At 41.3% G+C, this 23046-nt stretch overlaps 1 protein-coding gene across 13 annotated transcripts in view; it reads left to right on the forward strand.

The window, feature by feature from the left end:
• LRRTM4 (leucine rich repeat transmembrane neuronal 4) overlaps positions 1–23046 on the forward strand; it is a 322407-nt gene that overhangs the window by 80434 nt on the left and 218927 nt on the right. For 7 of the 13 annotated variants that reach the window (XM_084499489.1, XM_084499492.1, XM_084499493.1 and 4 more), the window contains 3 exons: positions 5332–5523; positions 8604–8834; positions 22468–22620. The gene's annotated coding sequence lies outside the window, so the exon portion shown is untranslated. Of the gene's footprint in view, positions 1–684; positions 810–5331; positions 5524–8603; positions 8835–16668; positions 16817–21913; positions 22056–22467; positions 22621–23046 lie in introns of those variants that run through there. The other 6 variants (XM_084499482.1, XM_084499496.1, XM_084499494.1 and 3 more) reach the window with 3 other exon arrangements.

Genomic DNA, 23046 nt, shown 5'->3' on the forward strand with positions numbered 1-23046 from the left:
TTTTATACTGTTCCTCTCTATCAATATAATTGAGTAATAGTTCTATCGTCAAAAGATTTCTTTTGGAATATTCTGAGAGTGTGCAGTACCCAGCACAGTGGTGAGAATGCACATCACAAGTAATTAATAACGCTATCAGCAGAGGGAGAAACAAATGACCTAAGCAATGCTAGTGATAATTACTGTTTTTAAACCTAATTTGTCAAACAGTATTTTCCTATGTGCTACCTTCTTAAAATCTTCCTTTGTTACAGAGAGGAACAGAGCCTGTAAATGAAATATGATTGCATTTGGAAAAGATCTAAGCGCTGTGTTTTGACCTGGAGATAAAATATGTCAAATGAGACCTTTCAGCATGGAGATGCTGTGTGGTTTTAATGAAATCTGTCAGCTGCATATGAATAGTTAACCTATCTTTCATTTTCTTAGCTTATTAAAATTATTAAAATACAGCAATAATTATGATACTTTCTGACTGGTGTATTTATATCAACCCCAGGGATGTCACTGTACCTAAAGAATGATTATGTTGTGGTGACATTGCAGGAGGTTAGTGGTGTTTTTTCACAACATCTGAACGTGAAGCTAGAGTGTTGTCATCTTTGCTGTCTGTCTGTCATGTAGGATCTAACCTATAGAACCCAAAGTGTTTATTTTTTCTAAATATTTTTTATTTTTCATTAGAAATTGAAAATGAGTTCACCCTGTATTCCAAACTGCACAGCTTCTTCTGAGAATCGATCCTCTGTCCCTGGAGTCAAACTGACAAGCGTGGTTGTCCCTGTGAATCTCAGAGGTTTGAAGGGAAGGTGAGGGGCTGGAATATTACCTCAGCAAAGACCTGATCTTTTAAATCAGTGTTTTCACTTCCTTGCAATGATAATATGCTATTTATTCTTTTTATTCAGCCAGTAGATATCTTTATGCATGCTTTCTCCCTGAAGTTCTAACAAAAGAAGTGAGAATCCTGATAAGCAGGAGCAGAGCTCTAACTTCTGATTCAACTTACATGTATTCGTAGAGGCTCTTTGAAAAATATCAGCTTTGGTGGTGAATTCTGTGGGTTGCTGCCTGTGGCTTGTACTGACTGAAACAGATCTAGAACGAAGGGACACTGCTGCAGCAACAAAATGATTTTCAGATTTAGTTCTTAAGGCATTTTTCTACCCAACTCAGAGAGATCATTGACATGAGCATAACTGAGCTAATTTCTGTAGGCTGAAGGTATGCAGCCTTTCATGGAAATCACTAGAAAGATCCCAATTAGCTTCATATTAAATCCCAAAAGAGTGCTTTTGTTCCAAAGTTGCTCTTTGATCCTGTGCTTGCCAGCCATGGAGCCTGGTGACAAAGAATTTAACTCACAGATCCGCGTGTCCTGAAGACACAGGGAGGGAGGGACGGCAGAGAGAGTTCAAATGAGCAGCCTGTCCAGCTCTGTCTCAGGATTTCTAAGCATTGGCAAAGTAATCAGTATAATTCTTCCTCAGCACAGATTATGCTGTAAAAGCAAGAAAACAAGCATCATTGATTTGCTTTTGTAATAAGATGACAAGTTTGTAATGATCGCTATTTTCAGAGATTAAAGAAAAGCACTTTTCACTTTTCTGACGTTATGTCAATATCTTTCTCCAGCTGTTTTGAGCACCTTGATAGCTTTTCCTCTCAAAATCTGTTCTTGAGAAAGATAAGGGAAAAGCTAGATGTGCCATTAAAACAGTGTCGCATCTCTGTTCTAAATTCTTCTGTGTTTGACTGAAAAAACTAGCAGTATGAAATACTCCTATCAAACCCAAACGGGTCAGGAGCCTGCTTCACTTCAGCCAGCTTGCCTGATCCTTCGTGGTTCATGTGTTTGTTTTGCAGAGGTTGGGCGGTATGCAAGGCAATTTGTTTTAGGTTGATAGATGGGACATTTTAGCATCACTGCCTTGTGAGAATTTTTGTAATATTCTTGAAAGGTAAGTAAAAATTTCATTTTACAACAAGCACTGAGGCATGGAGAGGCTGATGTGACTTGGTCACAGCCATGTAAGTAAACTGCAGTCTGAGGAAAAACAACGGGTTCAGTGAAGTCATGAAATGGTTTCTGTACAGGTAGCGCTAAACAGATGAGGACACTGAGAAAGAGATGACTTACAGGGTATGACAAAGACCTGTAAAATCATGAATAGCATGGAGAAATCGAATAGCAAACGAGTTCAGTCCTACTTACAACATAAAGGTGCTCAAGGGGGAGTTGAATGGGGAAAGTGCAGAACTGTTTTTCCTCCTTGCGTGATTTAAATGTGGATTTCTGTGCCATGGGATACTGTGGCTGCCAAACTTCTACAAGAGTTAAAAAAAAAAAAAAAAAAAAAAAAAAAGCAATCAGACAATATTGGTGGGGAGGAAGAGGAAAATCTGTCAAAGGTTATTTAGCCTAAATAACCTGTGTGAGCTGCCAAACTCGTGCTCCCAGAAGCACAGCTTTTCACCATTCATTTTTGAAACAGCAGCATTTATGAAGGGATACATACCTTGAATTGGCTCAGCGTGAATCCTGAAGCTGATACAAAACGGAAATACCAAAGCTTCCCAGTTCCAGCAAAGCTGCTGAAATATAACGTTATAGACAAGATTAATGTGATACCACGAGCTTATTCTGAACGTGTATGTGGTCAGGTCAGGGTGATCTATGGGCCCTTGAAATGAGGCAGCTCCAACCTCAGGAAAATTTCTCTTCTGTCCCTTGTTTTCATCTTGAATGAATGAGTAGGAGGAGGATGACTGGAGATGCTGTCTCTCACCGTGCTGGCTTTGTTTGAACGTGTCAGGGTAGCTTCTAAGAGGATGTAGCAACTGGTCAAAAGGGAGAAAGGTCAAGGAGAGAAATTTCTTGGGCAGCTGGCCCATAGGGTTTGAAATTAGGGCTCAAATCTTGTGAATGGAAAAAGGAATTAATGGTCTGTACATGGAGAGTAAACCACATCAGCATCTAACGTTTTATTGATGTGCTTCCTGTACAGTTTAAATGATTTAAAAGTGGTCTTGAACTTGCTCTCGAAGCTAATCCCTGACACGCTTCTTTTACCAAGATTCTTTGTAATGAAATGAGACGGAATATTCTCGTTGACTTCAGCAGAATCAAGTTAACTGATCATAACAGCGATTGGTTTTGAACAGCCACTTATGAAATCTGTCTGAACTATTCATAAGGCTGTGTTTGGGTTCCTAAACCACTGACTGCAGGCATCGTGTTTTCATATGAGATTTAGCTTTCTAAAATAGGTTTCTTGTGGTTGAGGAGAAATCCTTGAGACTGCAGTCCTTTAAATTTCACTAAGTAAAGCAAACAGAACTGCAGATTTAATATCTTCTAAGATATTTTCATTTTTTAAGGTCGTCGTATACTTTTTTTTTTTTTTTCCTGGTGGAAGGAAAAACCCAGGACAGAACTTTGCATGCTGGAGAAGGGCCGCACTACAAATGGTTTCCAGCAATACACGGGACAGAAAGAATGGGAGAGACTTCCCGAGAGCCTGGCATAAAGGAATCGAGCACAACGCTGGCTGAAGCCAGTACTGAAACTTCTTTCATTAACAGTGTGCTCACTAAAACGGTTACGTGCCTTTTGAAGAAATATAACAGCAAGAAATGCGGAGCTGTCGAAGAATGTTTTATTTTTACCAGACTGCAAGCAGGTCCCACCAGGCACTTGTTTACCCTGGGGCTTAATGGGCAGGAGTGTGAAAAAGGAGCTGTTTAAAAATAACCGTGCACATTAAGAACGGCACCAAGATGAAGCGACGCTTCATACATCAGCTGTTCTCCAGGATTTTGTTTGCTGTAGGGATACTGAGATGAAAACGATTCGGGACTAACGCAAACTGAACATAAAAACTGCTACAAGGAGAAGAGGCTCGTTCCATTGAAGGTGTTCAAGCTATTAAGAAATCTGTAGCAGTGTGATATGATGCAGAAATTAGAAAACTACTGTAAGCTTCGGTCCTGACTAGTCACTGAGCCACTGGGTGCCCTTAACTGCTCCGTGGATGGCTTTTTCTGCAGAGCAAGCTCATTCCTGCCAGGAGGACAATAACACATGTTACCTAGTCCTCGTTAGCGATGGACAAGAGCAGCCATCATTAAAATTGTTGGAAATAACTCTGCCCTTTTTAGGCGCATGAAATAATACATACCAGCAAGCACGTTTAGTAGCTGAGATGAATCTTGTGTTTGTTGGATGCGATAAATGCAGTGGCGATAGCTCTTCCCTGACTGAGCACCACCCAACTCATTCAGGACGCTGCAGAAAATTCATCTTCTGAAGTCAGGCAACCTTTAGCGTCATCGTCCTTGCTGAGGAAATGATCTATTGAAGTGTCTCAATTAAGGCAGCTTCCCAAACTCGGGACATCTGGCTCTGCAAATCCCAAGCTCCTCAGATTTCCTTTTCATGTTCACTCACGTTAGTGGCTCTGTGCAAATCAAAGCTTCCTCTCCTTGCTAAGGGAGCAGATGTGGGGCACATTACACATCCAAACCTGAAAACAGAGTTTCTCATCGGTTGTGACACAATATTGTGAGACATTGCCTTAGTGAACTCTGCCTAGTTTTGGTTTTTGAACTGCTGAGAGCCTGGAACAATCTGATACTGCAAAATGTTTAGTAATAATAAAATGCTAGCGTGTACCAAAGCAATTTGTAATCAGCTGGTTGGAGTTTTCATACGTATCAGGCATGTAAATGCTAGCGACACTTTCAGGATTAGGTAATCTTTAGCCCTTTTTGGGGGGTAATGGTTCACATTATTTGTTCCTGTTTTTGTGTATGTGCTGTTCACTAATGCAGACTCGCCTGTTTGTTTTTTTGGGTCTGTTTCTGGTCTGACACTCACAATTGCCCTGTCAGTAGCTTTACTCTGGATACGCATTTATGGAAGCGAACTCTGGACTGGATTCACAACAAAAATTGCTGCTGCAAATACTGGAGCTGATCTCTTAGTTCCTTTTATCCCAACTGCAAAGGACACAAATCCTTCTTGTCCTTTGCTTTTCCCTCATCCTATATTCTGCAGTAAAGTTCGGTGAATTTGGGGAATTTAGTTGAAATTCAGGCATTTGTTTTGTGTTCATGTCACACGTTGTTTCTGCCACAGTTGCTCTCCTTCCCCCCTCAGTGAGTAGCAAACTAAATAAAAGGAGCTTGTGTGAGATTTGGCTCGGCAGGCTGAGCTCTGTCTGGGTGCCAAACATCTTAAAGCCGCAGAAACCCACGGGTGAGCCAGGAGCTGGAGCTGCTCTGGCTTCTGCGAGGTCCTGACTTCACCATTTCTTTTTTCTCCCATAGGGCTTTTAACTCTTAGTGAGAATGAAACGAAGAGGATCTAACCAGTGAGGATCTTTGCACACCTGAAACTGGAGGAGACAATATTGCCCTGGTTGAGCTGGGTACTACTGCACAGCAGGCAAGGTGGTGGAAAAGAAGCTGTGAGTGGGATTCAGCTGCAGATTGAAGACTGCTGATTAAATCTACACACAGGTGTGTTTTGTGTGAGTGCACCTTCCACTAGTCTGTCCCCATGGTTCTTTCTAAGATACCCTGAGGACATCTATGGCAGGTTTTGCTTTGCATAACACCAGAGTGTGTTGTTGAAGCAATCGTCAGCTGTTTAAAAGTCATCTGTGCTGGAGTTCAGTGAGTACGTTCAACTTTCAGGAGCCCCACTCACTCCAAAATCTGTTGGGGCACCAGCTTCAAAGTGAGTCAGGTTCTTTGGAAAATGTCACGCAGTATCTCTGATCTCTTTCCACTGCCTCGCTGGTACCAGCTGGGAGCTTCTCCTGGCTCTGGTGTTGGCCATGTTTGCTGGGTTCTGTTCTGCTGGTGCCACAGGTTGCCCAGTGCTTGAGCAAACAAGTCAGCTGCTCCACGTTTCAGCTTCTGCAATGCACCCTGACTCGCCAGCTGTGGGAAAGAGTGCCTGAACCGATGTTAGCATCTCTTGCTGCTGAAAGGAATTACCCTTTGCTGTTCAAAAATGTAAACAAATAGACTCATGCTGAAATTCTTGAAGATGCCTGAAATGCACCGGTGTCTCCTTATGGGAAACCAACCCAATTCAGCAAGCATCCGTGAAGAGTTCCTTCTCTATAACATAATTCATCTTGCAAGTCTTTTTAAAGGCCGGACTCCTCCCTTCCTCTTTTCTTTAATAACTCCAGTTGGCTTTGTAAGGAGAGGGGCCATGTGGCAATGGAAAAAGATGCAGTAAAACTGGCAGCAGTTTCTGGCTTTTCTACAGTTTGTAGCCTTGGGCGAGTCAATTGCTGCTTCTGCTTTATATATATACATATGGATAATAAACACAGCCTGCATAATGCCCGTTGCTGGCTCTGGATTTTCATAACAGGCCAGGCACAGATTTTCCTGGTACTTCCCAGAACCCTTTTCCACCAAAAAAGAGGGGAAAAAAAAAACTTCTGAACTCTGCTGGAACATGAACCTGTGATATTTAGAGCACTTTGCCTTATCTCGAGCTTAGTGTAAGTAATGACTGTGATGTTATCATCTGGGTTTGGAGATTAAATATTTTCATTATGTCTGGATTCTTTTCCACTCCTAAGAGCATTGCTGTAGTGCTGTTCACTAAGCATAATCACTTGGCTGTTGATGTTTATTAAAAACAAACAAACAATCAAAGCCCCTTCCTTTTCTAACATTGTTAACTCACGTTACCGTTTTTCTCCTGCAGTGACAATAGGGAGAATTGCATTTAATTGAAGCGATGCAAAGCAGGGCTAAAAAATAAATCTGATTCTGCTCAGCAAAGAAAAAGATTCAGAAGAGAGTAGATGGTTGGAGAGGGGGAGAATAAATAATAGGGGAAGAAAAAGCCCCATCATCTTGCATATGCTGTAAGGAAATATTTGGGAATAGGCGTGTGGACAGCAGTCTTGCTCCTTAGTAAGGCTTTAAGGGGAGCGACACTTGTATTGATCCTCCTTGTGTACTGCCTGCATTAGTATTCTGTGCCCACACCAGCCCGGTCATCGTCAGCTCGGCATGCTAATTAGTACTGTCCCTCTTTTTTCTCTTCCTCCCCCCCATCTCTTCCCTTCCCCTTTGCTTTCCAATTCGACCATCCACTTCTATCAGTGATGTATGGTTTATATCTTCCTAGCCATTATGCTGATGACCCAGGGCAGTGCCTGCCACTTTTGATAAACTGTCAGATTATTTTTGGAACGTCCACATATGCTTTTCTGGAGGTACAATTTAGCGCTATGATAATCTACTAAATTGCTTTCTGTGCTATGCCAACTCTCACTTCTGCTGCTCTTTTTAAGGTTTACATTGCCAGATAGAAAGCGTGCCTAGAAAATTTTAGGTAGCACTGCACCCCAAAGAGGAGACAGTTTTCTGTGCTCATCTCTTATGAAGTACAGGATTAAATACCTTTTTTTTTTTTTTTTTTTTTCATTCTGTAGTGTGTATGCAGAGTGTAAAATTACTGGAATAGCACATGCTTATTTTTTACCTTAAAAAGTCTGTAATACTGAGCTCCCTTTAAGTTTACAACCTAATAAATTGACAGCATTACAGCATTACAACATCAGAAAGACTACCCAGCATAACTTTTATGTGAATAATTAGTGCATTTACTGCTCCTGAAAAAAAAATAAAGAAAAAATATGGTTAAAGGTTGAGGTAACTGCATATTGACAAGGGCTGGGTGTAAAATTGGAAAATAAATAAATAACCATTTTGCTGGATTTGATGTGGAGTTAGGACAGCTCTGGGGGCAATACTGCAGTTGAACTCTTTGAAATCTTTCACACTTTTGGGATGCTACTGTTATTGGCATTGCTACTATTAGAATTAGAGTTGTGGTACCTACTGAGATGGGGAGGCAAACGATTCATTGTTCTGTGGAATTCTTCTAGAGGCTTTTTGGGGAAAAGATCGGGAAAGCATGATGAGTAGAGGTGTGAAGGGGGGCTCAGGGAAGGATCATCACTTAGTATTTCCTCCTCAATAAGAAGATGAGTCTAGACCAACACTAGATTGTATAAGCAGGATTGTACAAACCTTTTGGTTTGGGGTTATTCCTTATTTGGATGGGTCTTACTGGAACAAATGTACAAATTCTATAATACACTTCTTTCCACTCATTTTTTTGTACAGAGCATGCAAATGTCTTGAAAGACTTTTTATTTTAATAGCACTATGCATAAACTTTAATTTGGCTCATTTTGGGAAAAATATGACTGACCTAAATAGAAAAACTATCTTTGATCTTGCAGAGATTGAACTGTTAGCAAAAATTAATAACTGAAAAATGAACACATGTGGCATCCCTCCAGAGAATAAAATATATCTTTGAATCAAAGAATCTCAAAGCTTGAGAGGCCAACTTCTCACAAAGCTAGTCCTTTTAAACAAAATGCTTAGAATTTAAAAAAAGGAGTATATGCTAAGAATACATAATATAAAAATAAAAAGGAGCTGAATGACCAGGTCTCACCAATATTCTTATAAATGACAACTCTATTGAGTATTGTGCTATTCTTCATTTTGTGTGGTAAGTAAATTTGAAGTGGGTCATTCCTTATTCGCAGATGCTACCTGTGAATAGTTTCAGACTCCTGAAAGGCCCGAAACTACGAGGCATTCGTCTTTGAAGCCAGTCTATAATGGAAGGTGATGTCGAGAAGTCATTATCTGTCACTCAGGAAAACTTCATGACAGGCAGACTGCCTGGCTTCTGACATGGCACTTGGCTGGAGCGGATGGAAAAATAGAAGCTTGCACAGAAAGCCTGAAATACATGGTCTGATTTTTCAGAATTGGTAAGTGCTTAGCATTTATTACATTTCGTGTTTGCGCAGCACTTTTGAGAGTCTTACTTATCACATTCCTAAACACTAAGTCAGAAACTTGAAACGCTAAGTTAGAAATTTGTGCTCCTTGCATAATTTTTTCCCCCTACAATCTTGCCTTCTGTCTCTGCATATCAGTTCTTCATCTGTAAGTAAGGGTAACGTATTATTTCTCCTCTCTCTATCTGCTACATTTAAATTTCTGGTTCTTCAGAGCTTTGTCCTTTACTACCATATGTGCAGTCTTTACCCCAACGGACTTGAATTTCAGATAGGTCCTCTCTAAGGTTCTTTAATGTAATTATCAATGGTCAATCTGATTTAAGTCATAAAATATTTGTAATTCTCTGCCCACAGAAGGCTTAATTAATTAAAATTCACTTAATGTATCACAGACCTTGCTCAATGAGGAGCATGCTGGAAATACCAAGTATTATTTATTACTTCTTTAGCAAAAATATGCATAATAACATGAGATTGTGGTTCCAATCTACAGGGTTTGTATCTGAACCCAAATTCCCTAAGAGATAACTTGACCTCAATTTCCATTTATTGACAGTGTGCCTGGCTGGCTCACCGTCCTTAGGCATTGTGGTGTGAAATCGGAGATTAAATTAAAGAATCAAAATGATTGCCTCTTCCTGTACGCTGTACCTGGTTTATAACAAAACTGAAGGGATGTTTTATATTAGAATGTGGCTCATCCAAAAGCAATACCTTCTCCAGCTTTATGCTCCCTTCTTTTATTGGTTTTGTTAGTACCCAAATAACATATTAAAATCAACTTTCATTTTGCTTAAATTTGTAATCATTTTTCTTAAAATTGTAATCATTATTAAGCCAAACCTCTGTTCAGTGGTGTTTTCCTTGGAGCCACAGTGGAAGCAGTAATTCCATGACAAAGTTGTTTTGCAGTTAAAACCAAAAAAATGCTACTTGTTGTTTGCATGATCCTCAGACAAAAGTTTTAGGATGCGTTGGTAAAACTTGGGAGGCAAACGAAAAAGGGATGAATTATTATTTCTATTTGTTTATTTCTAATTTCGTGTCAGCCCCTCACACCACCATACCTATGTCTTGGTCCGTAGGATTTTATTGTTCTTGTAGAAAACATAAGCCTGGCACTGCTGGGCTTTTCTCGCTGCATGTAAAGGTAATTACAGCATGCCTCTGCACTTAGGAATAAATTTGTGAACTAGATTTTCTCCACTAGTGGAGGTCTATCAATCTGTTTTAGCAGGTGAAGCAATTCAAAGCCCATTGAATAGACAATTGGGCTCATGGATTTTTGATATCATGTAGAAAAGGAGGGAGATGAGAAATCTAAGCTTTTAAGGTGAAATCTGAGAAGTTTTCATGTGTGTACTAGGTAAAAATTTAAGTCTTTGAAAACTGTGATTTCTGTCTTTTGTGTGAAACCACGAAATACATGACATAGGCCTACTGGTCAACAACTTCTCAAAGCAGAGGACAGAAGAAATTCCAGAGAGCAGACTGCAAGTGAGAGTTATGTACAGGTATTATAGGTGCACATACTTTAATAGAAATGCTGTTTCAAGATGTGTTTTTTAAGCAGCCTGACGATAGTCAATATCAAAGGCATCCCAAAATACCTTAACAAAGTACTTCTTTTAAGAAAGAAGCATTTTTCTGTGGCACATTTTAGTCTTCTGGCACCTGCCATTGTAGCGTAACAATGACTGCATCCACTTTGTCCCCATCCTGGTGTTCTGCCTCGTGTAAATGCTTTAAGACTAAGTGCACACAGGAAGGATGCCTGTTTTCATTGTCCTTCAGATAACTCTAGGCATGAATTTATCTTTCCTGTTACTGTTAGAGGAACTGTTCTGCAGAGTTTTGTATCTGGAAAAAATGCACCATGAATTACTCTGCATCTGTTCTTGATACTAATCCTATTACTAGCAACAGGATTAGTTCATAAACAAGAAGGCTGTACTAGTCTATTCCACATGCACTGCTATGAAAACGTAGCAGAGCTCACAATAACTACAGCACTTCTCTGCTCTTACACGTAGCATTGCACCCAGAGCTGGCAGCTGCTGAGATCCAGCCTACTGAGGTGTACATTTGTATCACTTCTGGAAAACTCTATTTAAAATGTATAAATCGTCATACCTTTTTAGGTTTTAAGGGCTACACATTGCTAAATGAAATGCCAGAATTTATTTCAAAATAAATAATTGTTCATAACTAAGTTAATCTTGTAACCGAAATCAGGCTGTGCTACCTTAATTGGAAATTACCCTCTCTTGTGTAACTTTAGTTTTTTAGAACCACCTTTTACGAGGCTCTTAATTATTCACTGGTCATCATTCTGGTATGAGGGTACTGCTCTTCTGTGTGCCACTGCCTCGCCGCGGGGACAAGCGTGTTGGAAGGGCATCTAGCTTCCAAATACCTCAAGTTACTCATCCGAAAATGGCTGTGAAGATGGTGAATTGCTACTGGAGACTGGGAGGTGGTTGCGGTTATTTTACTGCTATAGACTTCCCGTGCCTTGCTGTGAAATCTTACAGGAATAGGGATTCAGTAATCAGATGAGAAAACTAAACTCCCTTGAATTTGTCATCGTTCATTTTCTGTGTTCCTTGGTTGTGTCTGGAGGTAACAGGGAAAGCCGTAGAGGTAAAATGTGTGAGCTCTGAGATTCAGGAGCTGAAGGGTAACAAAGACATAGATGTTTTTGTAATTATTCCTGTAAAACTCTGTTGGCAGGTTCTCCATGCAGCGTGCAGCATATGCCAGCAAAACTTTCTCTGTTGGCATTGTTACGCGAGTTCCTCAGATGATGTGAACTGAGTTGACAAAAGCCGTATTTCGTCAGTGATGCTGCATCTCTTGGATTTGGCATGGCAGGACCAGGCAGTATATATTTTTTCTCCCTCACCTCCTTCCTTGCTCTTCTCTCTCTCCTCACCTGTTATCTTTCCCCATCGTTTTCTTCTCTGAAGAGGGAAAACAACACAAAAATCCAACCCAAACCCTTCCCAGTGCAACAACACCAGCAGTACTCACTGCAGATCCTGAATTTCAACTGTGAATAAAAAGCACAAATCTTTTATCGTTTTATGCAGCTTGTTTGGCCCATGTTGCTTCCACATATGATCCAGATTTTAACAGTGGCGATCTTTGCTTTCGAAACAGGAAAGAGAGAAACACCTCACCTAAAGAGAGCAAAAGCTGTCCCTTGACCTTTTCAGCCTTTGGATTCTCAGTGCATCTGACTTGACCGGACAGGTCTGGGGAAGAAAAACATTAACAGCAGATGGATTTATGAAAAGAGCTTGGTGGCAGATGGTGCCTACAGACAGTTACTGACATGTCCTTCGTCTTACGGGTGTGTTTTTTTCCTTTTTAGCAGCATTGTTAGTATGTGACTATTTGTGTGCGTTAGAATGATACGCTGGCAGACAGGGACTATGTTATTATGAACAAAGGAAAAAACTTAGGGACTTCCAGTATTTACTTTGAGTACTTCAGACTTCATCCTTGCTCTTGGTTTAATCCAACGGCAAGCAACGTCAGGAGGAATCTTTTCAGTCTCCTTCACCTATAAATTCTTGAATCACCATTTTTCTGAAATGAGTTCATCTTCAACGTATGGGTTTGTATCTTCTGGTAATCATTATCCCCTTACTCAAAACAGGTATTACACGGTGTTCCTTAGGTGCATCATATTCTGGAATGATGCTTGGAAGAGACTTACCCAAAGCCCAAGGCATTCCCAGCATTAGGTGTGTGAGCAGGCTTAAAGCAGCAGCTTGCTTCCTGCTAAGCAGCATTTTAAGCTCACTGCTAGCTCTGCTAACCACTGACAGAAACTCAGCATGCAGACACAGAACTTGCTGTAGAAAAACATATATGTCACAAACTGCCATGGAAGCTGCATTCTGGTACAGAAATGCCATCCTAAATCCATTAGGATTTACTTGGCATTACAATCTCTGGCTTGTCCTTTGAAATCTGTGGTCTTTCCTTATGTACGTAATTTAGGGTTAGTTCACAGAGAACTGGTAGTCCACAGCAGCCAGGGCTTTGAGCTGTTTACCTCCTTTAGGATTGTCTTTGCTTGATTTAGGATTGTCTTTGCCCTGATGCAGACACAGTTGAGTATCTGGTGTGGTTCTTTGGTAGAGGCCATCAAAGAGACGATAGCAGTATTGGAAGAGAGATGATAAGAATGATTTGTGTCTTTCAAGATATCCATCTCGGCACTTCCTATTAGCATGGGTACCCTACAAATTTAACTTAAGCTGCCCTTGCCCTCTGCCATAAGCCGAAAATCTGCTGTCTGAAATCTTTCCTGAGTGATTTGGATGTCCCATACCCAGCAGGAGTGAACCTGCCCCGTGACATAATCAGTTCTGGTTTTTCCTAATCATTCCTCACTGTGTTGCTTTCCACCACTCCTTTCCATATCCCATGAATGATTCATTGTCTGTAAAGGATTGTCTTCTGGAGTCAAAGGAGAAGGATAAATTAAAAATGAGGAGCAACTGTAGTAGGTTATGATAGGTCGAATTACCACTTTGGTTTCTTTTGGAGAAATGTTGTTGGCTATGAAAAACACCAAGAGTATTTGGCTGGAGACAAACTGGAGAAATCCCCCCGGACCTGGACATCTCAAAATCCTAGTGTCACACAGAGATGAGGCTGTCTCTGCCATATGAAATGGCTGAGGTAAAATGCCATAACGAAAGCCAAGAGTAAATCAGGGCAGGGTTGTGCTCAGGGTGGTTTAGCTTCAACCCAGTCACTGTTCAGAGAAACGTTCTGCTGATTTGACGGAGTGTCACTGGGGGCATGGTGGGAGGCATTCCAAATCTCGTGAACTTCATTGTCTTCAGGCTGCATTGCTTAATTTGTCGTCATCTTTTCTCATTGTGAGGAATCCCAATGGATGAGGGAGTCAAAGGTTTTTGATGGAAGATGTGCGTGGTAAGTGGAATTTCTAGAGAAAGTAGAGTGGGAATGTAGTGGAAAAGACATGCTTTTTCTTTAAAAGCAGGGTAGAGAGGGAACAGTTAACTTGGAGGCAAAAAGTATATTGAAGAAAAAAGTAATAAGTGATGTGGTTCCAGTGTTAGTGAAATCGGAATGGTATTAAATTCAGGCTCACTTTGATCTAACACACCGGTGTGTTCGGAGCTGAGGCAACTGGAGTTGCATGAAAAATCAGGACCTGAGAAAGACACGAATCAGTTCTGGGGATGTGCACAGCTACAGGGTACTGCTGGATGACTTGAGAAAGCACTCGCCTCACTTCATTTTGGGTACCATCAATGGGAGATAGGGAACTTTCTCTGTAATTCAGAGCCTCTGCAGAAGAACTGGTTTTTGAACTGCTTCGGGAGCCCATCGTGACTTTCTCTGTCTGTGCTTTTGACCAGCCTGCCAACATATGCACCAGGTGACTCTAAAGTTAGGGCTTGTGACAACCTTTCCTCTACCACTTCAGTTTTTGTACTTGGATAATGATGCTGGACTCATTTATGAAAAGAGCTGAGCTTCCCAATTTAGAATACTGCTATATATGAACTCGATGTAATTAATTTCTTTCTGTTGTTACCTGGAAAAATTCTGTAACAGATGGACAGATACCCAGTATCATTTGGCAGATAATTCATCTGACATTTTCCCTCATCAATCATTAAACAATTGGTACATTTCTTCATTGTGCAGTCAGCTTTAAATCCTATTTAGTTAGGTGTTCCACAGCATACTGATGGGATTGCTCCAGATCCACTGAAATCAATGAGGAGATTGACTTGAACGTGCTGTGAATCAGGCCTTATTTATGATCTCCAAAGGTAGCATCATAATTAGGGAATGAGGAAAATCGCAGTTCATTTTAGCTGAAGCGCTTTAGCTTTGTGATGTTTTCCTTGAGATGTTCCTCTGCATTAAGCACAGGAAAATGCTGTTTTCTCCCCAGTCGTAGGGGCTGTGTTGGAAGGCAGTGTTGCTGCATGCAGTGCTGGCTGCAGATGATTTGCAAAGGATTGCAGAGGTAAGGCGTTGCTACTGAAGTCCACTAAAACACCCCGTTCCCTTCCCTCTCCTCCAGTAGTTGAGTGCTGACAGCTATTTAAGGAGCAGGGCCATGATACTTGCTCGTTTTCTTAATGTCCACACTACTTGATGTTCGTGGACACTTCCCCCTCCCAAGGCGGTGATTTTTTCCTGTGTGATGTTAGGAGAAAAGTTGGAAGAAGCTGACCTAAGTAAACCCTACAGACTCATTAAACAGTGGCAACTGATAAATCTCTTCTTGAAAAATCTCTTCTTTAATAGTCTCCTGAATTTTTAAGTCTTGGCGTTGGTAATGCCCGTGTTGTAGATGGATGGAAAAGGGTATTTCAAAACCAGGCCCTACCTTTATGAGGGATGAAATGATTTCACTTTTCTTCTACCTTTAATTAAAAACACCACGGCACAGACTGGATACTTTCACAAGTAACTTTTTTTTTGTTTTTTTTTTTTTGAATTAATTGCATTAGGTGCTGTTAGCATTTGGGGTTTTACTCCATATTAACTCTCTCCTTTCTAGGATTTCCTCGACTCTTTGCTTTATCTTACAAAATCATTTGTAGTGAAAATAGCCAGCCTTCTTTTCCTTCTTCCCTTCTTTATTGCATCAGTATGCATTGCAAAACCGGTGGCTTGTACATCCTAAGCTAAGATAATGAGACCAATATTAATTCCACTACAGCTGCTACAGGCATGTAAATGAACCTTTCATCTGTCCTGCAAAGCAGCGCTGAGACTTGCAAAGAACACCCAGGCTAAGCAGCACGAACAGTCGGGGATATAGCAGAGGTGAGGGTGAGAGAGGAGGGTGTGCTAAAAATGGCTGAAATCTGAATGTCCTGAATTAATATTTCCTGCTGGAATCAATGCTGTTATTATCCGCTGCATTCGTTATTGCAAGGACATTTTGTTCCTGTTTGTCCCTGCTGATTGGGATGTAGTAATCATTGTCCTGTAAGCATGGAAAAGGTCACTCCGCGAAGCCCCTCGTACAATTTTCTTACCATGTTAGCTTCAAACTCTGCTAGGGGATATGTCTTCTAGGTTGTATCCGCGTCGTGGAAAGCAGGTTAGAGCAGGCTGATTTGTCTAAAAGCAATATAGTGGGTAGTAGGGCAGTGCGCGGGCTAATTAGCTCAGCCTCTCAGCAAAGCTAATTAATCTAGACACAGTGTTGTGCTGACACGACTCTGTTGCTTTGAGTTCTGGCAGGGATTAGTTTGTGGCTGATGTGGCTCGAGTGTCTCCCTGCTCTGTTTTTCTTGGGGGGGTGTCAGCCGTGCCCTGAGAAAACTTACACCAGCGGTTGGGCAGGATGGGAAGAAAATATCCCTCGGCTGTGTGTTGTCTCTTGTATTTTACCAACAAGCAGAGGCTTCCCCCAGAGCTTGAGAAAATAGTTGGGTTGGTGTGGGTTTGGTTTTGTTTTGGAAGCCAGATTTCCTCTACGTCGTGGTGCAGTAAGGAATTGGCTGTGCTTACAACAGCAGACTGAATAATTCTGTGGTGTTGGAGAAAGTTAGACCCATTTAGTGCCCACCTTTTATCTCTGCTTTGCAAATGTACTCAAAAGTCCTCTTCAGTAAAGCACTTTAGTGTGTATGAAGGGCTTCAGTGGGGTTTAGCCATATGTTAAAGGTAAGCGTATTTGAAACGCTTTGCTGAATCGAGGTCTAAATGGAAGCGATATGCAGAACCTTTCGACAAACATCGGATTTTTCTGAACACAAGCGGGTCGTTATTACGAGTTGAAAATCTACAGGGAGGCAGACTGCGTGTCAAGTAAATCACGGCGTCATCTGGTTGTTGTGACGTGCTCCTGAGAGAAGGCCCCAAGCTGCCTGTGCAGGATGGCCCTTTTGACAAGTTTTATGTCAGTGGCAGTAACAAGACGAACCCAGGTGTGTTTTTACAGTATCTTTTCAAATGAGAAGCACATTTCAAATGCATATATCCCTTTTTAATATAGCTAAGACAGAAGTGAGCAGGGACTCGGTTTGGCAAGTCCTACTAATCTTTGATGGAGTTGGAACCCAGGTATCCATTTTCTTCACATCTCTCTCTCTGGTATGTATGAGGTGATGTAGCTGTTAGATGAGCTGTACGTGTTGTTAATCCTCCAGGAAACTACATTTTAATGGAAACATATCTGAAGGGATGCAAGTCATAGCCTTGGAGTTTTGAGGGATTGATCTGCAATCGTCAAGTTGAAAGTCTGAAAGGAATTTTTCATCATTACTGTTGGAAAATTAAAGAGCTGAAGCACATTTTGCAAAAACACTTGTGATTTGGAGATAATATGGAGAACATTACAGAGGGTGTTCCAGTTCCCCAGACCTCCAAACCAGGGGTTTTCATCTAATAGTTATTCCCCAGTTGAACTTACTTTTGCTCCTGAGTCCTCATCCAAGACATGTGCTGATTTTTTTTTTTTTTAACTGCTCAATGGGATGGGAGCAAGGAAACCCTGGAAACGACTGGTGCTGTGCCACCCACCCCTGTCATCACATCTGCCTTGTGAAAATCAGGGAGAGGAAGGACTCCAACACCAGGGTCTTGTGCTTCAGATCAGCTTTTTAAATTAGTTTGGAAAGGGGAGGAGAAGAGCTTTGTTGTTTCATGCTCTTTTTCCTTTTTTCTTCTAGAATCTCACTCTTGTTTTTATTCTTCTTCGAGACAATAACTAGTTTTGACAACTGGTTAATTTTAGCTGCTATGTTGGCATGTGTTTTGGGCAGCTGTGTAAACCGAGTGCAACACTCACCCACTCACCCACCCCCTGTTAATTAAAAGTGGAGAAAAAAGCAAGTCTCTGGACCATTTCTGCTGAATTTATAGTATGAAGTGTAGGACAGGCTAGAGCAGACCCCCCCCCAGGAGCCATTTAAGTGCTTGACTAGATGATGAGTATAACGACAAGGTTTTATGTTTGATTTTAATAAAAACTTTTAAGACCTGACATGGTCTTGAGGGGGCACTTCCAGTCTCTCAGGTAAATAAACACATTAACAAAATATATTTCCTGACGTGTTGTTGGTTTTGCAGCATCTGTAATCTTAAATAATAGACCAAGGCAGCCTTTTCAGAAGTATTTCACAATTGGTAAATGCCTATTTTTATAAATGTGAGACAACCTTATTAACTTGCTAGATGCTGCTCACCATGGAAGAGCTTGCGGGGATTCCTGTGGGGTTTTGTGCTCAGCTCCCCAAGGAACATGCCATTACCGAGTAAGCGCTGGTGAGAAGAGCCGTGTTAAACACTTCTCAGCATACTTCTGCGTGTGCTTTGCCTAAAATTCAAAGGTTGTTATTGATAAACCAGCCTCAACAGAAGTCAGCAAGCATCATGGGTGTCTCGTGCCAGTTCCTTTTCAATAGGGAACATCTCCTGGGGATTCTCTGGATGTGATTTGTGCTCCATGTGCTTAGCTGCTGGCACAGCATAAATCAGCAAAACTGGTTGAGAAAAGCCTTGCTCCAGTAGGACGAAAGGTGAGAACAGGTAGGGGAGGGAACTTGGCAAAATGCGGACAGAAATAGAAACCACATTTCTAGGCTCACCCCAATCTGCTGAATGCTTTTGGTGGGTTTTCCCAAGCTGGTTTGTGTAGTGGTGGTGGTGGTTTGATGTTTTTTCATCGTTATTGTTGTTTTTTTCCCAGACCAGTGTGGGTGGTCAGCATTTTAGCACATTCATAATCACAACTGAATGTTGACTCGGTTATGGAACGTCTTTCTTCTAGTGGATTTGTGCTTTTTTCCCCCCTGAAGGCATTTTTTGCTGAGTGTAATCTCATGCTAGGTGAGAATTTAACTCCAAATGATGGGCTTCTATAGATTGACAAACAACCACAGGAATGGGAACTAGCACCAAAGGAAAGCGATGAGTGAGATTTTCAGAGGTGCCTGGGGTAGGTGAAGCCTCAAGCACTCCAGCTAAATAACCGCCTCCTTCCTGCCTTAGAGCTCTTGGCCAGAGATGGGAAAAGTCAGACTAAAGACGTGTTTTTAAAGATTATTTTTTTTTTCCCTTGACCTCTGTCCTTTGAGTAGATGAGAAGTTTTGCCGGCTGCCTGGGAATGCAGCTCCGCTTCCTTTCCGTGAATACTTTTCTTAGAATGATCTTGAACATTGTTGCTTGATGCATCAAGAGCTTGCCCTGCCTGAAAAGGATCACCCTGAAATTCAGTCCTGCAGGGGACAGATGAGACAGCCCTGCAAAGTCAGGCTCAGAGGATGAAGGAACTCATCACTGTTGAACATGAAACCTGCCAATTGCAGTTTGCTTCTGAGAAGGAAAATCAAAGACACAAAAGGGGATGATCAGATGCTGAAAGTAATCTCTGAAAATAATTCACAGAGAATATCCCTCTTTGTCAGCCCTCTGATGAATATGCCTCGTGCCTAAATAATGCAGCACCCCAGGGAGATGTCTCTGCTCTTCAGAGGACACGGCCAGGAGTATCCTTTCCTTTGCCGAGGGGCAGCGGTTGTGTCAGCTGAAAATTGTCAAGTGAAAAATCTCAATTCAAAACATAGTCTTACCACCAGGGAAAAAAAATAAAAAATAAAAAATGGTTTGTTTCAGAAGCTAATTTTGGAATCCTCCACTCTACTGTCTCCGTTCAGCTTCAGTAGAAACCCACCTTGCATTATTTAGATAACTACTGGAGGAACTAAATACTTACATACGTATGTAATATTGTTTAGTGTTTCTGCACTGAAATAATGCAGAGTTTGATCTGCATTAAAGCAGAGTTGGATCTACACTTTGACTTTTCTTAATTTGTGTTTTGAGTGGTTGTTTTTTCTTTTCCTGCAGTAGTTTGTCATTTCCAGTTTGTCACTGCAGATATTCTGTAATCTAGCTGTCCTTAAAGAGTGGGTAATTCAATACTATGAAGGAGTTCTGAAGATAAATACTGGAAGATACTAATTTTTAAGTTTAACTAAAAATCAGCACCTTAAAAAGGGGTGCTTCCTGACACTGCACAGAGTTTACAACAGTTTGACAAAGAGTTAAAGGATTCCTTAGGCTTTTTGTGTAGATTATCTAAAGGATCTTGCTCAAGATAACCCTCACAACTCGCCCAAGTCATAGAAAGCAGGAGCTGGGATTAAAAAAAAAATGAATAAAGAATGAATAATTGGCCTCTCGAGTGTGAAGGTACTGTCTGTTTTTAAAGGACATTTGTGTTTGTTAAAATCGACCTTTTTCCTGAGCAAAAAATACATATCTCTCTGGCACTAAAGAAGAAGTAATTGCCAAAGTTATTTGTGTCACAATAACTTATTAATCTGGAAGGATGAAGACACTACCCAGAGGTCATGTATGACCTAGTAATGAGACCATCAAGCATCGTCATAAATAATTAAACCAAGACACATTACTTGAGAGCCCATTAAGAACCAGCAGCTCTTATTTAAAAAAAAAAAAAAAAGTGCAGCAGCAAGTTTGTATCTGTTTGCTTTACAAACTTGAGGGCAGAGTCAGTGTTTTCTGTACATGCAGCAGAAACCCCTGGGAACATAAAATAAATAACAAAGTACCCGAGGGGAGTTTTTCTCCTAGGAAACGTGTGACCCCAGTTCATGAGCACCCCGTCAGTGGAGGAAGTTGGTTAAAAAAGCAGATAAAGGGTTTGATCGGCAACGAGAGGTCCTCTGGTCAGGGTGAGAGGGGTTCGATCTGATACCCTGTGACTCAACGCCTTGTGCTAGCCCAGATGACAGGTAGCATGTTTACCCGAGAGGCATAATTAATCTGAAGTTAATTGAGTAATTCTGTGTTTAATCTGGTATACCAGAGAATTAAATAGACGTCCTGAGTCAGGCAATCTCTCATACAATTTTTTGGGGAGTGATTGGGACTTTTTTGTTTAAATATTGTCAAGATCCACTTGTATTTCAGCTGCAGCAGATACAGATGACTCCCTGCATTACCGCTGCAGATAGGATAGCGTGCACATTTCTGAACCAGTTCCTAAGGGTTTTTGTCAGTCTATCCCTTCTCATTGTTGGGATTTAAAAAAGCCATGTTGTCAGAGTCCAGCAAATATCTTTTCACCACCATTTAATGTGCTTGGTTCCTAAACAATTGCAATTGATTTTGTTTGGTCTTGCAAACACGAATTATCCCATAATCATCTTAGCCTTCCAGCCATGCTTACATTGACTTGTTTGTGTTTTAAAGAGAGAAAATGCAGACATTGTCATGAAAATAAGAAAGGTTAGAAGCAAATAAAAGGTGTTTTTTTTTTTTTTTTTCTTTTTTTCTCCCCTGGTTGGCTGGATGTGCATCCACTTCAATTAATTTCCATCCTTAATAGCGTATTTAGTACAATGCAAGGAGTGAGGTAAATTTCAGAATTAAATAAATGACCTTTATTTTTGCTTTTGCTTGTGGTTTCTGCTAAATGGCTATTTCAGGGTTCATCAGTGACAGTCTCCTAGACTGCGTGATTGCTTGCTTTTACTCAAAACGAGTACACGCAGCAGAATACTAAAGGGACGGTATTTTTCAACTACAATACATTTCTCTACAAGCAAGGCTTTGTGGTTCAGTGCAGTCTTAAGTCCTGGAGGATGAAAACATTCAGACAATTACCCGCCACTTTGAATAACAGCACTTCCTTTGACAACCATGTAGATAAAGGGGGTGTGCATTGCTGGTGCTTTAAGACTCCTTTTTTTTTTTTTTTTTTGGATAATGTTTTACTTTTCAAGTAGCTTCATCCCTGTTTGTCTGTACTTGTTAGCTTTGTAAGTGGTTTGGGTTTCTGCTAACAGAATAGCAGATGTATTAAAAACGTGTCACCTACTGAAAGCCTGCCAGCAGCTGCTGATGGTTGAAATGGGTCGCGTGTCCAAGCAGCTGTACAAAGCCCAAATTGCCTAACTCAGGAAAAAAATGGTAGGGTCAAATCAGTAGGTAGCCTTGCTGCGAGCTCCAGATAACAGCTTAGAGCACATACCCTGTTATTTGTTTCATACAGTTCCGGATCTCTAAGAAGGCTTTACCAGAAACAACGTAAATAAAACAGATGAGAGCCACAGGGCTCCCCAGAAGAATAATCCCATGTGTGACGCGGTGCTTGATGCCGCCGTGGCTTTGATGGCAAACCCACAGAATGCCAGGTGGGAATGAGCAACTGAGCTCAGAAGATCCCATCTTTGTGCCACTGCCCTTAGCAATGAGAGGGAGAGATGCTGGAAGGCCTGTGGTGATAGAGGTGGAGTTATTACTAAACAGAGAGAGGTTTTCCACAGCTTTTTTCGCAGACATGGGGTGGGGAGGATTGTCTGCTGCTCAGATTTACTCCTGTATAACTCAAGCCTGAACGTGGCCTGAGTTGTCTCCAGGCACATCTCATGCGTGACAGCAGCATTCAGAAATTCAGCTTCCTGGTTCTGTAAATCAACCTTAAGGTTTAATTTCAGTTTTGTTCTGAAAACATCCGTGTGCTACTGCAGGATTGTAAATCGTCTCTAAGCTCTAAAACTGCGACATTAAGTCTCTTTGGTAATGTGTTTGCTTGTTTATTTCAAGGGTAATCGGTGCTTGTGCAAGAAGCTCCTTTGGTAACTGCTCCGGGGAAGAAAGGCTTGGTCGTGAGATGTGCTGAGTGCCCTTGGTGTCCGTCATGTTTAAGGATGCTCAGCGGCTGGAGAATGTGCTGTGGACAAGGCTTTAACCTCGCTGGTAAGAGCTGTGGTAGTGAGGAGCAACAAGGTAAAGTTTTCCTGTTGGTGCACTTGGTATGTCTACCCCAGAGCTTCCAGGCCTTTTTTTCACCTCCCCATTCACAGTGACTAAAGGATTTGAGTTAAGCAAGTTTTTCAGAAGGCAATTTGCAAGAAGCTTTGTCTTGTACAACTTGCATGGTTAGGGCTGGGAGGCAGCTCTGGGGCCGCCTGGTCCGAGCCCCTGCTGAAGCTGGGACACCCAGAGCAGGGTGCTGGGGCCACCCACGTACAAGCTATGTGCTCTAGCTTTGCTTGGAGCAGTCTCAGAGGAAGATTACTGATGCCAGAATGTTTTGCCTCTGTAACATAATGCTCTGGAAGGGTGTCAAACACTATGTCCCCTGTGCCTGACACAAATGATCCAGTTGTTCCCATATTCTTC

This window comes from Aythya ferina, assembly GCF_964211825.1.
Source record: "Aythya ferina genome assembly, chromosome: 27".
In the NCBI taxonomy this organism is placed as follows: domain Eukaryota; kingdom Metazoa; phylum Chordata; class Aves; order Anseriformes; family Anatidae; genus Aythya; species Aythya ferina.